The 6,574-nt window shown below is 44.3% G+C and overlaps 1 pseudogene across 1 annotated transcript; it reads left to right on the top strand.

The window, feature by feature from the left end:
- The first annotated feature begins 4,195 nt into the window (after nucleotides 1-4,195).
- Nucleotides 4,196-5,989, top strand: LOC118356094 (annotated as a pseudogene). Its single transcript, XR_004819423.1, has one exon. The product of XR_004819423.1 is annotated as an importin subunit alpha-1-like (transcript).
- The last annotated feature ends 585 nt before the right edge of the window (nucleotides 5,990-6,574 follow it).

Below are 6,574 nucleotides of genomic sequence, written 5' to 3'. Positions count from 1 at the left end.
GTAAGGTTGAGTTTGGGGAGCTCTGCACTAGGGGACCCTAAGGTCCCTTCCTGCTCTAATAACCTGACTTTCAGTTTTCAGTGAAGGGATGGTGTGATTTCCAAGTGTGCCTCATCCAAAATGGCAGCTTAGCATTGACTTTTTGGAATGGAGGGATTGATTCTTGGAGCTGTTCTAGTTTTCAGATGAGGCAAACAGAAAAGAAACGTAACGTGCCCAAGATTACACACCAGGAAGTAACAATTCTAGAAATAGTACCAGTTTCCTGATCTCCTGGTATCTAGAAGACACTGCATATAAAATATCCATTCCTGTTTCTGATATCTACTAAATTCCCACTTCATGATCATCTTTCCCCAATTCCCACTCTGGCCCAGTCTTTCTTTCACATGGAAACTGGTTAGGATTTGGACACTACACTTTGTTTTAAGAAGACTCAACTTTGGCTGCATTAATGTGAAGTTCAGCTGCCCATTCCAGAGCATACAGAAAGGAGCGCAAGGTTGGGGGAGGCTTAGGAAGGACCTCAGAGCTTTTTGGGTATTGAAGTTAAAATAAATGGCAGGATATGAAGAGTGTGGCTGCCTGACCCACAGCACACTCACTGGCCATGCCCCAAGAAGAAGCAGAGCCCCTTGTTATAGTTCAGAATTCCTAATTCTGCATTGTCTGTCCTGCCCCCTCTCCAAATCGTCAACTTTCTTACGGGGATGAAATCATATTGTCAGAGAAGACCAGGGCCTGAAATCATTTTTGATGGGGGTGGAGGAAGGAAGGAGTAGAAGCATTAATTTAACTAAAAGCCCTCAAAGGAGTCCCTGTCCCAGATTCTTCCCACCCTACCCACCATCCACCTACTGACTTTCTCCCTTCACTATCCACACTTCTTTGCTTTCACAGGGGCTTCTGAGATCATCTAGTGCATATTTTCTTCAGGGCAGACCGCACTGACAAAGTCCAGGCCTTGGTCACTTGATCTTAGCTGGCTTCAACTAATCAGACCCACTCTAGGTCTTGCATGGAGTTTGGAGTCCTCCTTGAGGTCTACTCCAAATACCCACAGCTGCAGCCCAGGCCAGTGGCCTCTGGTCCTGGGTCTGGCTTAGGGTGGTGGAAAGCAGCAAGCTCCCCTCCCTGGTCACTGCCTTGATGAATACTTACTTCAAAGCCTGCCCTGGTACCCAAGTCCAGCCTCATTGTACATCCTGCTCTCCAATCCTGTGGAAACTCCCAGGGTCTCCTTCTTTCAACCACCAGAAGCCCTTGGGCTAAAGACTACCCACTTTTCTCAACTTCATCACCACTTCAGATCCTCCCTGGGCAGTTCAGAGGTAAGATTTCTTCATAAACTCTTAAGAACATTTTGGGAACTAGCAGCTTAATCATTATAATATATTACTCAATCAGTTAGAAGTGTTTGGGGAGAGAAAAATGAAGTATATCTTCATTTTAAATACACCTGTTTTTTCTCGGAAGCTATTATTTGTCAGTGAATCATCAATTTTATTTTTTGTGTGTGTGGCTAAGACTATTTGTTCTAATTAAGGACCGTGCATGCAGCTAAACAAATGTGCTTTATGTATAAGATGGAAAATTCAGTCCTGCTAAGTGTAATGATCCTGAATGTGCTGGGTGAGTAAACTCCCCAGATGTTACAAGATACATCTGGGGGGAGTGGGTTTGTGAAGCAGTGGGATCAGACCTGTCCCTGTGAGAACACTGTAGCCCACCAGGACCACCAAGGCATCACATGCATAAGTCCTCCCCTTCTGCCCAGTGCCATGTTGATTCACCAGAGAGGACTGACTGAAGACAGAGAGCCCTGGCAGCTCATGGTCTTACTGCTACTGGCTTAGACTGGCCCAGAGAAGATGTAGGACCACTGTAACTGGTTCCTCAGATTCGGGCCCGGGTGGGAAGCTGGGGCTGTGGGAAACAAAGGCCAGAGATGAGACAGTTCCTAAAACTAAGATTCCTCCCTGAGGCCTGTTTCATTGAGAGATTTGTCCTCAATTAGTGGGCTCATCTCCCAGGTTCCAGGGCACAGACAGGGGGAATAGGTAGTGCTGAGAGACACAGTGGGGGTCAGGGTTAGGCTTAACGGGGCAGGAAGGGAAGGGAGTTAAGAGCCAGCATTTATTAAAAGCCACTGTATTGGGAGATCAGTAATGAGACAGACAGAATCACATCAGGTGAACTGAGAAAGTGAGTTCCAACTGAGGGTTTATGGCTTTGTGGCTACATCAAGTACAAATGGCGGGAAATAAAAACTGAAAGTGGATTTTTCCTTTACACAGGATTACTATGAAACTTAATTTTTCATATAAATGGATTGGCCCTGGTCTCTCTCCTCTCAAACTCAAAGTTCCTTTATGACTTTTACAGTTCTTTTTCCCTAGGTGACTACCTACTTCTCAGGGCTGTGAGCTGACAACCCCCACCCCCATCACACCCCTCCAGGCCATTTCTTCCTCCTCTTTGGAATTCATCCCAGGGCCTTTACTCCTTTAATCCCAGTGTAAGCAGCCATATTAATCAGATATCCTTTTACATGCTAATTGTTTATCCTTTTCAGACAGTCCAGGGCATTCCCTGGCGCAAGGGTTCAGTAAATAAAGGAACCTGTTAAAGCAAAAAGCAGGTTCTTGAAATTTACAGTGATTTAGCAAAGGTTTATATTTTAGTTCAAAATAATTTCCAACACTTGAAAAGGAATGTGTATGAGAGAGAGAGAGAGAGAGAGAGAGAAAGACAAAGACAAAGATTCTATCCTTGGGTAATAAAAATCCAAGTGGTATGAACTTGGGCAAGTAACTCATTCAAACAATTGAAATATTGAGAGTAATACTACCCCCAAAGAGTTGTTATGAAGATGGCAGTAAATACTGTGTATACAATTTCTAACTGAGTGCCTTGCACTTAATTTTGCATTTTCTTCTTCTCTTCTTCTTTTCTTCTTCTTCTTCTTCTTCTTCTTCTTCTTCTTCTTCTTCTTCTTCTTCTTCTTCTTCTTCTTCTTCTTCTCCTTTTCTTCTTCTTCTTCTTCTTCTTCTTCTTCTTCTTCTTTCTTCTTCTTCTTCTTCTTCTTCTTCTTTTTTTTGGTTCTGGGAGTTGAAACTTGTTAGGGACACAAAATAAGTCTGAGTTAAGGTTCTGCAGTTCTAATTGCTTAGCTCTAGTCTAGCTGCAAACAAGATACAGAAGAAATAGATAAGTGTCAACGAATAGCCTACTCAGTTTTGTGTCCATACCCAAGCACTCCTTGGCATTCTGATCAGAGTTCCCCTAGCAATAGCCTGTGCTTTCCTGTAATCCTGGAACCAGGCTGCATCTTATCCCACAGACAAGGAGGCCATACACAGCACAACTGGCTCTGGGGGGGTCTGGTTTTCTCCTGTGTGGTCTCAAAAACAGGGTGATGCACTACAAAGGTGTGGGCAGCTAATGCCCCCTGAAGTGAGTATTGACCAGCGAGGGGCAGAGAACAAAAGAAGTTCAGCCTTTTCTTTTCTTTTCCTGCTTAACTGTTCTGACATGCAGAAATCTGCATTAATGAAACTTGATACCAAGTAGTAGCTGGCTAAATAACACATCTGCTCACCCTGCTTCCCTGTCTCATTGCACTTTTGTTCATTATTCCTGTTTTTCTGAGATTGCATTCATTAATACATTGGGGGCATATAAGATTTTCCTTTAGCATTGTTTTTCAAGGACTCTGGATGAAGATGAAACCTAAAGCAGTGAGTAGCCTGCCAGGAGTAAGCAGAGATCCATCAGAGAAGGGGATGGGAGGAGCTGTCATTGTGTGGAGCTGGGCCAGTTGAGTGCTGTGTCAAGGAGGGCAGGCATGGACTCTGAGGCTTGAACTTTGGGGAAGGAGAGAAAAAGAACAGGCTCAGCACCAGGAGAAGCCAGTGCTGCTGAAATAAAACATGTCTGAGAGCAGTGGTGAGTGCTGAGGGTGGAAATCTAGCTCTTGGTTTCTAGAGGAGGCATTAAAAGCCATGCTGGGGACACACCGTCTTTGGGGTGTTCCGTGGTGGACGTTTTGAGGGCAGCTGTCCTGCGGCTTGCGTGCCCCGGACCGCCTCCTGTGGAAACCTGAGCCGGCTGTGTAGGCCCAGGGCTGGCTGTGACACAGCGTCGGAAAAGAACATCACCGAACGAAAGATAACAAATTCTTTCTCCCTTTGTCTCATAACCATGTCCACCAACGAGAATGCTAATTCACCAGCTGCTCGCCTTAACAGATTCAAGAACAAGGGGAAAGACAGTACAGAAATGAGGCGGCGCCGAATAGAAGTTAATGTGGAGCTAAGGAAAGCTAAGAAGGATGACCAGATGCTGAAAAGGAGAAACGTAAGCTCGTTTCCTGATGATGCTACCTCTCCACTACAGGAAAACCGCAACAACCAGGGCACTGTAAATTGGTCTGTTGATGACATTGTCAAAGGCATAAATAGCAACAATTTGGAAAGCCAGCTCCAGGCTACTCAAGCTGCTAGGAAACTGCTTTCTAGGGAAAAACAGCCCCCCATAGACAACATAATCCGGGCTGGTTTGATTCCAAAATTTGTGTCCTTCTTGGGCAGAACTGATTGTAGTCCCATTCAGTTTGAATCTGCTTGGGCTCTCACTAACATTGCTTCTGGGACGTCAGAACAGACCAAGGTGTGGTAGATGGAGGTGCTATCCCAGCATTCATTTCTCTGTTGGCATCTTCCCATGCCCACATCAGTGAACAAGCTGTATGGGCTCTAGGAAACATTGCAGGTGATGGTTCAGTTTTTCGAGACTTGGTTATCAAGTATGGTGCAGTTGACCCACTATTAGCTCTCCTTGCAGTTCCTGATATGTCATCTTTAGCATGTGGTTACTTACATAACCTTACTTGGACACTTTCAAACCTTTGTCGCAACAAGAATCCTGCACCCCCATTAGATGCTGTTGAGCAGATTCTTCCTACCTTAGTTCGTCTCCTGCATCATGATGATCCAGAAGTATTGGCAGATACCTGCTGGGCCATTTCCTACCTTACTGATGGTCCAAATGAACGATTGAAATGGTTGTGAAAACAGGAGTTGTGCCCCAGCTTGTGAAGCTTCTAGGAGCTACTGAATTGCCCATTGGGACTCCTGCACTAAGAGCCATAGGAAATATCGTTACTGGGATGGATGAACAGAGTCAGGTTGTAATAGATGCAGGAGCACTTGCTGTTTTTCCCAGCCTCCTAACGAACCCCAAAACTAATATTCAGAAGGAAGCTACGTGGACAATGTCAAACATTACAGCTGGTCGCCAGGACCAGATAGAGCAAGTTGTGAATCATGGATTAGTCCCATTCCTCGTTGGTGTTCTCTCTAAGGCAGACTTTAAGACACAAAAGGAAGCTGTCTGGGCTGTGACCAACTATACAAGTGGTGGGACAGTTGAACAGATTGTATACCTCGTTCATTGTGGCATAATAGAACCATTGATGAACCTCTTAACTGCAAAAGACACCAAAATTATTCTGGTTATTCTGGATGCCATTTCAAACATCTTTCAGGCTGCTGAGAAACTAGGTGAAACTGAGAAACTTAGTATAATGATTGAAGAATGTGGAGGTTTGGACAAAATTGAAGCTCTACAAAACCATGAAAATGAGTCTGTGTACAAAGCTTCATTAAACTTGATTGAGAAGTATTTCTCTGTAGAGGAAGAGGAAGATCAGAATGTTGTGCCAGAAACTACCTCTGAAGGCTATACGTTCCAAGTTCAGGATGGCACTCCCGGGACTTTTAACTTTTAGATTGTACAGCTGAGGCAGAAAGTTGTTTGTTGTGTACTCTGTTTGGTAGAAGTTTGTCTTACTGTTTCTCTACTAAGAACTCTTTTTAAATGTGTTTTGTTATTGTAGCACTTTTTACAACAAAACTCTACTTGACCAGTTCCAAACTGTACAACCTGTATGAAGCTCTTCCTCAGTGGGTTTCTTATTTCTATGTAGAATCTCTCTTGCAGTGTCCTGTAAATAAAGATTAAATTCCACTCTTTTCTTTAAAAAAAAAAAAAAAAGCCATGCTGGGGACTTCAGGCAGGAGCAAGTCTGTGGGCAGTAGGAGCTGAGTGCAGTGTGGAGCCCGGCATACTCTTCATTAGATACCATCATCTTTCAGTCAGTGCAGACTCCCTTCATCTCTTCCATGCTCCCCTCATCAGACAGGACTGGTCTCCCAGGGGTCCTGGACTTAAATTGACCCCATCACCCTAGAAGAAGGCTTTTAAAAGAAAATATATTACTACCATGGTTTCCCTCACTTTTAATTAAATGCTTCTGAGCAGAATTCAAGATTAGCAAAACAAACACCTTTATCCTCTAGGCATCTTTGGGGGGTGAGTGTGTAATGCACTTCATTTTAGCTACCGTTCTAAGTTATTGCTGTATTTCAAAGTTCTTCTGGATCCCTGACCATAGAAGTGATTCTATCTGGGCAGAACAGCCCCCTCCTCACTGGCTTCTGAGAGGTCTCCTAGGGCTGCTGTTGACAGGGACTCCTATTCCTGGTGCTGTGACAAAAGCTAAACATGGCCT

The sequence above is a fragment of the Zalophus californianus genome, chromosome 11 (assembly GCF_009762305.2).
Source record: "Zalophus californianus isolate mZalCal1 chromosome 11, mZalCal1.pri.v2, whole genome shotgun sequence".
Classification (NCBI taxonomy): domain Eukaryota; kingdom Metazoa; phylum Chordata; class Mammalia; order Carnivora; family Otariidae; genus Zalophus; species Zalophus californianus.
The sequence above is the reverse complement of the archived record's forward strand: the minus strand, read 5'-3'. Positions and strand labels throughout refer to the sequence as shown.